Genomic DNA, 9,840 nt, shown 5'->3' on the forward strand with positions numbered 1-9,840 from the left:
ATTACAGTTAACAAGTACCTTCGGCTTTACAGAACTTGATGGAAATCCTCTATAGGATAAACAATGCAATTATGTCTGGAAAAAGCAATCGCATATCCTGCAGAATAATTTACAAGGATGTTAACTCAATAGGCAAATCATAATTAATTAGGAAGCTTAATGTGTTGACTTTTTAATGTTTCTATTTGGTAGAAATACCTCTATTTCTACCAGTTACAGGTAAGAGTCATAGAAGTGGAGGCAAAATGCTTTTTAAAGAGATTTCCCTGGTTTTTAAAAGAGCATTTCACAAAGGAATGTGAGATGAGAGCTTGAATTACCAAAGGAGTACAAGAAGCGATGAGAAGGTGAAGCAAGAGCTTCATAGATCAAAATAAAAGCATAGTATAACAAAGTATTTTTGATATTGAGATACCTGACTGTAAACTTGGCTTCCCTGTTGAAATCAAGTACTTAGTGCTCTGCTTTTCCAAACACAAACAGCAAACAATTGGTTCTAAATTTGAAACAGTTCTTGTATGATAGACGTGGGCTTTCTGCTCTTCAGGAACATATGAGAAGGCCACGTTAATCAGCCAGAAACACTGCCACCGTTCTTTTCAGCCTCCATTGAATGGAGCCCTTTGGGGTTTTCCCAGTCTTGCTAGGGTGCAGGAGCTCCACTGGAGTGAGGATGGCAGTGATGGACCCCCACATTACCAGGAACAGTAATGCTGCAGATGACCTCTTATCTATCCCTTCCATCCTCCCACATGCTCCAACTGAAAGGGTGGCCAATGCCCAACATAGGACATCTGTCCTTACAATGTCTACACATGCTCTGCATCTTGCAATGACCTCAATCTGCTCCTGAGGTCTGATGGACCATCCAGGAGGTGCACAGAGTGCTAGGACTGGGGGAAGCAGCCTGCCTTCCCTCCAGCTCCTTGCAAAACCAAAGCATTTATGTGGACAGCCAGATCTGAGCTAAACTCTTGTTCCTCTGTCCATATCATCACTGCTTTCACATGTGTGCTGGCACGTCCCATGTGCATGGGGATCCTGGTAGCTAACCTGCTTTACAGAAACCCCACAAACTAGGATGAGCTACTTACTTAGTGCCTGCTAAGCAACAGTCCTTTCAATGGATGTAATTTCCTGATTTCAGTCTGGTTTCATTTCAGGCTTACTCTGTGGCCCACAGATTCGTAAAGCCCACTTGTCATTATACGGCATTAGAAAGCACAGAAGATGAACTCCTCATCTCCAGGGTTGAAAAAATGTTGTAAATTGCATGAAGAGGCATGAAGTTCCTTATGAAGAGCAGGATTTATATTTATTTAATGAAGAATATTTAAACAAGGAAAAGTAAGGAAAGGAGAGAGAAAAGAGGAAAAATGTCAAGAAAGAAGTCAAAAAACTTGTTAAAAACCAAAAAGAAAGGTGATTTGTATGAGAAAATATTTGTGTCACTTCCTAGCCTGCTTCTTTTGCCCATCACAGGCTGATGTCACATCTGCAGTCCTAATTGTAGTCTAATCTGCCAGGCTGCCCATGGCAAGGGAGAAGGAATGCAGACTCAGTGGCCACATCCCAGCTGTTGGTGTTCACAAACCCTGCTAGATTTAGCTGTGGCTGCTAGCTGGAAGCTATCTGATCTGTTTTTTCCCTTCAGGTCTCCCCCTCTTTACCACTGCAGGCAGAACAGGCAGGGCATCTTCAGACTATGCAGCCGTGTCTATTGATTTATATCACTGCTGGTTTAGATCTGCATAATCTCTCTGATTATTAATTCTCCGTTTTCCCAGGGGCAGAATTGCTCACTATAAATCAGAGTTCTTCTTCATAAATTCTTTTTGTCATCTGTGGGAAGCACCGACTGAAGTTCGCTTTTGCAGACTTGATATGTTGCCTGTTGTCGCTCGAGTTCTCCGTGTACTCAGCATCGGTACAAATGTCAGCAATACAAATACTTCCCAGAGAACCATAAAGCACAGAAAACCTTCTACAGATTCAGCTAAAGCCTTTGCCTGCAGGAGTCTTACTGGCTTTCCCCTGTCCCCCGTTCGGCAGCGGAGGTGATTCATAGCTACACAGATAATGCTAAGCACAAAATGGGAGAATGAGAATAGTTTTGTCATAACTCCCACCAAGATATTTTTCAGAGAATGAGCAAGTCTTCATCTATTAAACTATGTGTGTTTTATTAGTTCTAGTAAGAATGTATTAGACTGACAAGGACCTCAGAGGTATTTGTCTTTTTTTAATACCCAGGCTGCTATTGTAATGAGAGCTCCAGAGCCAGATGGGCCAGAAACCATTGTGCTTCATCTGGTTAGGAAATTAAGTGATGGACGCAGGGTGCATTCAAATGGGGAATGCTGCAGTAAGTCTGAAGACCTCAGGGGAAGATTAGCTATAGCTCATAGTCATCTTAAAGCTCTTTCCAGCCAGCAAAATGTGGAAAAGAGTTGCATTAAAGAAGTATCCCCATAAAATTGCTGTCGGACTCTGATAGCAGTAGCAGAGCAGCAGGCAAGAGTTAACAGTAATGCCCTTATAGATACCTGGGTTTGTTTATTGCGAGCAGTGTGTTGTGAAGATTTCATATTCAGAAGTAGCCTCAGGAAAGCAGATAGGCTGTCACCTCTGAGCTCTGGGAGGGGAGAATATTTTGGAGAAGAAAAGGCCAAGCAGACTACTGGAGGGATGAGAAAATTCCAGATGTTCTGGGAATGGCAGGCTTTGTCTCTGATGAAAGTGGAGGTATGATAATAGTAATGTCAGTTACTTCTAGTAAAGTCACCCAACCAGAAAATTCGAATTAGTCAAAATGAAAGTTTGGGAAGAATGTTGTTCACTGTTTTAACAGTTATTCCTTAGTTGATGACTCCCGAATGGTACCTGCAAGACAGGCACAACCTTTCACTGCTGGCAATGTAGCCGAAGAACTCAGTAGCTTCTTTCCCTCACTGCTGAAAGGTATGTTTCGCACATATGAATTCCCAGTGTTTGAAGAAAGCTGTTTGGAACAAATGGACTTAATTATCAAGCAGAATGAACTGGAACAAAAATGATTAATTACATGAACCCAGAAACCTTGAGGAAAGAAAAAAGCCTATAAAACATGGGAAGGTGGCCAAACTCGTCCTTAATGTTGTAAGGGTTTGGAAGTCCCTAAGCACAGTAGTGGTACAAAGGGTTGGGGAGAGCAGTATTTTTGCTCAGCCAAGCCTGCAAGCAACAGGAATCATTGAACTAGAAAGACAACCTGTGCTGCTCCGGCAGAGCCATTTCAAAAGAAAACTTTCAGCACCTTCTGCCAATATTTTGCGATGAGCAGACAGCTGATGAAGATCTCCAGTTGAAGAAGGTACTAATATCAGATGAAAGCTGCCTCACTGGGCATGTTACTCACCCTGTAGCTGAAAGCACAGCCAGGCAACGGTTGTGTGTTATCAGTGGTGATTAAAGCCCATCAATAGGACGCAACACAGGTAAATGTTGACTGTAATTTCAAAAGATGTTTGGAGTTGTTAAGCTCTGGCAGTCTGTAAAATTGACTGGTTAATCGCTCATGAGCTACCAGCTGGTTCTCTCTAATCTATACATTCACCCTTACAATTAGGTGTACTGACAGCTACTGTTTACCACAGCATCCCCATCACTGCTGTGTACAAAACTGCAGTGCCCTGCTTACTCTGCTCAGTCACCCCCAGCCATCTCCCTCACTCTGTCTGAGTTGATCTGTCATGAGGAAAAGTTGATTTCTGACTAGCACCTTCCCAGTCCTGCCATGCTGAGAAACGTGCAGTCTGGTGCTCCGCTCTCCAGCCAGGAGCAGATATATTGTTGTCATGAGCGGTATTTTCCCCATTGACTGAGGCTGCATCACGGAATTCAGCCTATTTTCCAAAAACAGTCCCAGTAATTATTCATGTAGAGTGAAAACTGGAGGCCTCCTTCCCCGGCAAATTGGTTCCTGGTTCAGCTCCATTGAAATCACCAGCCAAGGACAGCCAAATTACTTGCAGAGCACAAAAAAGCAGGAAACAAAAAGTCCCTGTTAATTTAATTGGGTCCTTTCAAGTGCTGCAGAGATTTTGTTAGCAGAGGTGCTAACATTATCATCTTGTGCTACTTAAAACCCAACACATTTCTCACTGTGTTTTCAAACATAACACTTGATTTTATTTTTAAATATTGATGTGGCCTGTGAAAATTTCTTAGAAATCTTTTATAGGAAGGCCAATTATGAGCAATTCTGGTTTTAACTTGAAGGGACCTTTCAAGTATCGTGTGTGTTTTTCTCCTCGGGGAGAATGATAGGCAAACGCTTCTCTTAATTAGCAAACGCTTATATAAGTTGCCTAAATATAAAATTAGACTTTATTTTCAAGCTGCTGACCCACTACATTCCTTTGTGTCATGTGGAGTTCTGGCACAATAGTAACTGTGAAAATCCGGCTAAAATTGGAGCTGCAAAAAAAAACTCCGACTGCTTTATTTTTTGCTTTCTTATGTACACAACAGAAACGGAGGGTCTAGCAACGCCGACGGTGCAGGGGAAAGCTGGAGTGGGATGTATTAAGTGCGGAGCAGGAGGGGTTTGGTCTTCTCTAAAAGGCCTGAATTCTGTCTCTGTTACAGCAAGGAGCTGTTTTGTACCTGTCTGGGTGGAGGATAAGATCTCCTTAATTTTCAGCAGAGCTGAGCATCTGCTGCTTTCAACTCCAGTTCTCATTACTTCTGCAAGCACTGAGAGCGTTAGTACACAAGGTACTATTCGGGAGATTTTTATTCGGCCGAACCCTGGCCAGGCTCAGTATTTGTAAGCTCCTGCAAGGCAGTGTACACCCCCAAAACCATTTTACACCCTTTGTGGATATCCCATCACAGCTTTGCATAAGGTGCTCACCTCTGCAAGTGTTCTGGGCCCTCAATGCTGAACAGTGCAGTCATCCAGAAAAGTCCAGAAGATCTTATTCTCCAGACCCTGAGTCACAATGCATGAAAACATCAGTTTAACTGGGGCTGCATGAGGCTAAATTAACTGCAGTTCAAGCTTTCCTGTGAATAATTCACTACCCTGTGAAGTATGTGACTAGTCAACTCAATTTAATATACCAGTCAAAGAAATCAAATGAAAGAAACCCAATACATATATTGCAATCTCATTTTGAAAGTGCTGTTATTTTAATTTGTCTTGTAACCTCAAGCACTGAATAAAAGTCATACACCTTCACTATTCCAAATGCCTTAAGGAAGGAAAGGTGCTGGAACAAAATGTTTTCCACTCTGAAATTAACTGACAGATCTATTTATTCTTCCATATGTTGATCATGGAGAAGATGCAAATATAGTACAAACGGCACGCACATGTCTGAGCATAAGCCATAGATATCCATCCTCGCTAGCACGTGCCTGAGACTGCAACATGCTGAAAGTAATGGACCATGAGAAGTGTGGATAAGGCATTGACTTCTTCTGGAGGGCCAAGGGTGCTGCCAAAGCCCAAAACCACACTGCTCAGCCTTGCCCTTGTTTCACTGCCACAAAAGCATTCAAGACATACCATGCTGTGAAGGCCTGCGTCATCTAACGTTAAGCTTCTCTAGTGGCATCATTAGGGCATGCAGCTGGAGGGACCCATGTCACTTGGCCTTGTAATTGCACAGTGCTGGGCATTTTTCCTTCAACATTTTTTAGTCACAGTTTCTGAAAAATGCATAGGGAAACGGGAAACCTCCTGTGAAACTCGGGCTCAGGGGGGGTAGATTTAGATTAGACATTAGGCAGAAGTTCTTCCCTGTGAGGGTGCTGAGGCGCTGGCACAGGGTGCTCAGAGAAGCTGTGGCTGCCCCATCCCTGGCAGTGTTCAAGGCCAGGTCGGACACAGGGGCTTGGAGCAAGCTGCTCCAGTGGAAGGGGTCCCTGCCCATGGCAGGGGGTTGGAACTGGACGAGCTTTAAGGTCCCTTCCAACCCAAACCAGTCTGGGATTCTGTTCGTATGAAATCCACAAATGCTCTGAAGAGATTGTTCATCCTGGGAAAGAGATATGCTGGTATCTGAATGTTGGAGGTCTTGTTTGCTTTAGTAATAAAATGAAGGAAAACAGAACATCTTGCCTGGACAGTGACTCTGTTAGAGAGCTGAGGATTCCCACTTCATGTTTTGACCTGTAGCTTTCCAAGCTTATCCTTACTTATGCATCATTATGGATTACAATAAAAAGGAAAACCCACCAAAGCATCCAGTGACTGCTCTCCTGGGTGACAGAACATGGTCATCCAAAGAAGCCAGCAAGGAGCACAAAAAGAAGCTCTGTCCTTATAGTAAGAAAGAGGGAAAACCCAGGACAAATGGCAATAATGACAAATGTCAATCTCCTCATAAGGAAATTTAATTTCTGGTTCAATATGTTTTGCTTGACCTAGCTTTCAATAAGTTTGAGTGACACTGTCAAGATGATTTATGGCAGTGAAGACCAGAAAATCATAATTAAAAGTTAGCAAACACTTTTTTTTTCTGGTAGTTTAAGAGCAGGGAGTGATTTCATCCTTTCCTCTTGCAAGCAGGACTTTCCTTGGTTTTAGTGGGTTGTAACAAGGACTCAGCATTCACCAAAATATCTCCCTGTCAACTTCTCCTGTAGGACAATTAAGAATACAGACATTTCTAACTTTGTATCAGATGCAGATATGTGAGGTAATGAGGAACTGCCTTTGTGGTGTTACTTTGATAATTGACACCAGGATATATCAAAAGATGCAAGCCTTCCATGTTAATAGTTAAGGCAGAAAGTTGTTGTTCTGGACTTACTGTCTCTTTTATTCCCTATCTCTTTTTTCTGGGATTTTCCTATAACTTATATTTTTTTGTATACCAAAACTCCTCCAAACCAGTCAAAGTAAGCCTCAAGGACTGACAGAAGAGTTACTTAAGTGAAACACTGGCCTGATGGGCTCACAGCTTAATTTGCTATTAGTTAAGTCATACCAATAGCCAATGCAATTAATCTGGAATCCACAGGAAGATTCCTAAGCGATGTTCCTTTAGGGAAAAAACAGCAAACCCGGCAATAAGATGTCAGATAAAAGTGTTGGGCTCGTAATGAGATCCCATAATTCAAACTAACTCTAGATACAGAAAAAGCCACATACAAGTGAGAGACCTTTTTGCCCAAGACATAAATGAATGTGTTGAACACACGCATTCTCCATCACTGTGAGTTGTGGCCAGGTTCATGGTATACCCTGGGTGTGACATCCATGACTGCTCACCCCCATCCTAAGTTGGTCCCTGGTTCTGGCTCAGGCAGTGAGCCTGCTCAAGCTGGAAGTCATTGGAAGCTGGGAATGCTCAGGAACTAGGCTGAGCCATGGCTGCAGAAAAAGAGGGATGCAGGTCTGAGCCGAGGCTGATGCCATTCCTCTTGCCGAGTAAGTTAAGGCAAAAATAGCTGTAGAAGTCCCATTCACTGGGGTCTGTTGCCAGCTGTGGTGGCCGAGCTGCTACATACCACATCAGTGGCCAGACTTCAGCATCTTGGGCCCTGCAGCAGATTTGGCTGAAAACACCACTAAGGAGAGGAGCCAAGAATCAATTATGGAGAGCTAATTGATCAGCAGTCTGGGTGTGATGTGCTGCAGTTCAGTTATCCATGTGAACAGGGTTGCTCTGAATAATGCAACCATAAATGGCCGTCTCTGTGCTGCATTTCAGCTGCTGAAGTGGCTAAATGCTGGCAAACTCCTACACAGGAGCCTGATCCCAGGGGCAGTCTGAGGATGCCCTTTAGCCACCCTGGGGTTCAGCATCCATGTAAAATGGAGCATTTTTCCCTCTGGACCTTGGGCAGAGATTGCAGCAGAGGGAAATCCCTTCTGGTGCCTATTCACTGCTGTGTCCTGGCTGCCGTGAGCTGACCTTAGGGCAGGACTTTCTCAGCCTCTCGCTGAGACCCTCAAAGGCAGAGAACAGGGCAGGCAGCATTTGAAAAACCTGCAGCTATGGTTGTTTCATGTTAGACCTTGCCTAGTCCTACCCCAGATGCTAGCATTCTGAAGCTCATGATACCCAAAATAAGCACAACAATATCAATAACCATTACAATGATAATAAACCCAGCTATAACAATACATATTAATCCGGAGAAGTACCTAATAAATGACACCATTGCAAAGATACTGGGTAACCTAATGCAGAACTAATGGCTTCTTGTGGTAACAAAATTACTAATAAATTATAAACTATTAAAGCCTAATCTGTGCTATCCCTTTCGGAGTTGTGCTCCCTGCCTGAGCTACCCCAGCCTTGGGGCTGTCCCAGATCCTGCATGCTATGGTAGGATTGCTGCATTTATTTACTATTCTCAACTCAGCATCTATTACCTGTATCCAAGCTCTGACATTCTCCCCTACCAGATGCTTCCAGGAATTTCTGGCAGTAGCAGGTTCTGAGCCATTTTTTGGCATGTTTAACACACAACTGTGTTAAACGGAATAAATGTGTTATAAACTAATCACTGCATATCTCTGGATGTGGCCCCAAGCTCACTAAGCTGTATGTGGACAAGGCACAGGAAAATATTCACATTACAGCAGTTTTGTCACAGCTTCCAGAGTTGTAGGGTGAGCTGGGCCTTTTCCTATTAAAGAAATGGCAGGGGGGTTGGAACTAGATGATCTTGAGGTCCTTTCCAACCCTAACTGTTCTATGATTCTATGATTCTATGAAACGGGTGCCACAGCAAAGGCTGAGATTAGACAGATGAACAGGCAGACTGGTAGAATATAGGCCTCAGCTTTGCTTCACACCTACAACAAAAGATCTCTCGAAGTAATCAGATGTTAAAGACAAAGCAATAACAACAGCCTGATTCACACTTCCAGTTTGTAAATGTTTACTTTGTAAATAAATAGTGGACATATGCTGTTTATCCCAGACAGAAGCAACACCTCCAAAAGTAAAGGCAAATGCATTACAATACTTGTATTTCTCATTTTTCATCAGCAGTTTCCATTTCCTAATTTCAATGTGCTGAGAGTACTTCGGAACCTTGTTGCAAAAATGCTTCATTTGTTGCTTGAGATTGCTTTCTTCATGCAATATTGCAAGAGAAACAAATCCCTTCCCTGTTAGGGCTACTCAGGCAATGACGTATTTGGGTGCACTTTGACAAATTTCTCTTCAAGGGCCTGGTTACAAATAAATGAACAGTTTTAAACCTACATGATGAGCTCTTTGTTCTTTAAGAGCTTTACATTATTTAAAGTCTTTCATCCAGCTTAGGTCTGCAGTTTCTTTCAAAGCCTCTACTTTTGGATACAACGGTATCTGAAGATGGATGTAAAGGTTAAAATGTGAAATATTAATCTGCCGAGCAGCTGGAAATTGCATGGACTGAAGGTGCCAAACCTGAAATAATTCCTCCTTGGAATTATCAGTCACTCTGCTTTTTTTCCATAGAAGTAATTTCAAGCATATTGCGGTGGTGTCAAGACAACACATTAGCATGGCAGCATGAATAAACTAGCTACTGAACTTTGCATGTGGCTGCAGATCCATCACAGCCCCGGTGTACAGCACAGCGGGTGTAGGGCCAGCCGAGCTGCTCTCCTCTCCATAAGTTAAGGGGGTGTGTAAAACACAGGCATAGTCACTAGATGTTCGCAGAGCACCTCAGATCCAGCAGTCCTTATGGCCTACGTGGAGACTGCAGAACAGCAGCTTCCCAGAGAAAATGGGAATGAAGAATGCAAAAATCCCTGTGAAACCCATACAGACATAAAGGACTTCCCACAGGGCTGAAGCTGCAGAAATGGTGGTTATGTGTATGAGTTAGCAGACATTTCAC

The sequence above is a fragment of the Lathamus discolor genome, chromosome 7 (assembly GCF_037157495.1).
Source record: "Lathamus discolor isolate bLatDis1 chromosome 7, bLatDis1.hap1, whole genome shotgun sequence".
Classification (NCBI taxonomy): domain Eukaryota; kingdom Metazoa; phylum Chordata; class Aves; order Psittaciformes; family Psittacidae; genus Lathamus; species Lathamus discolor.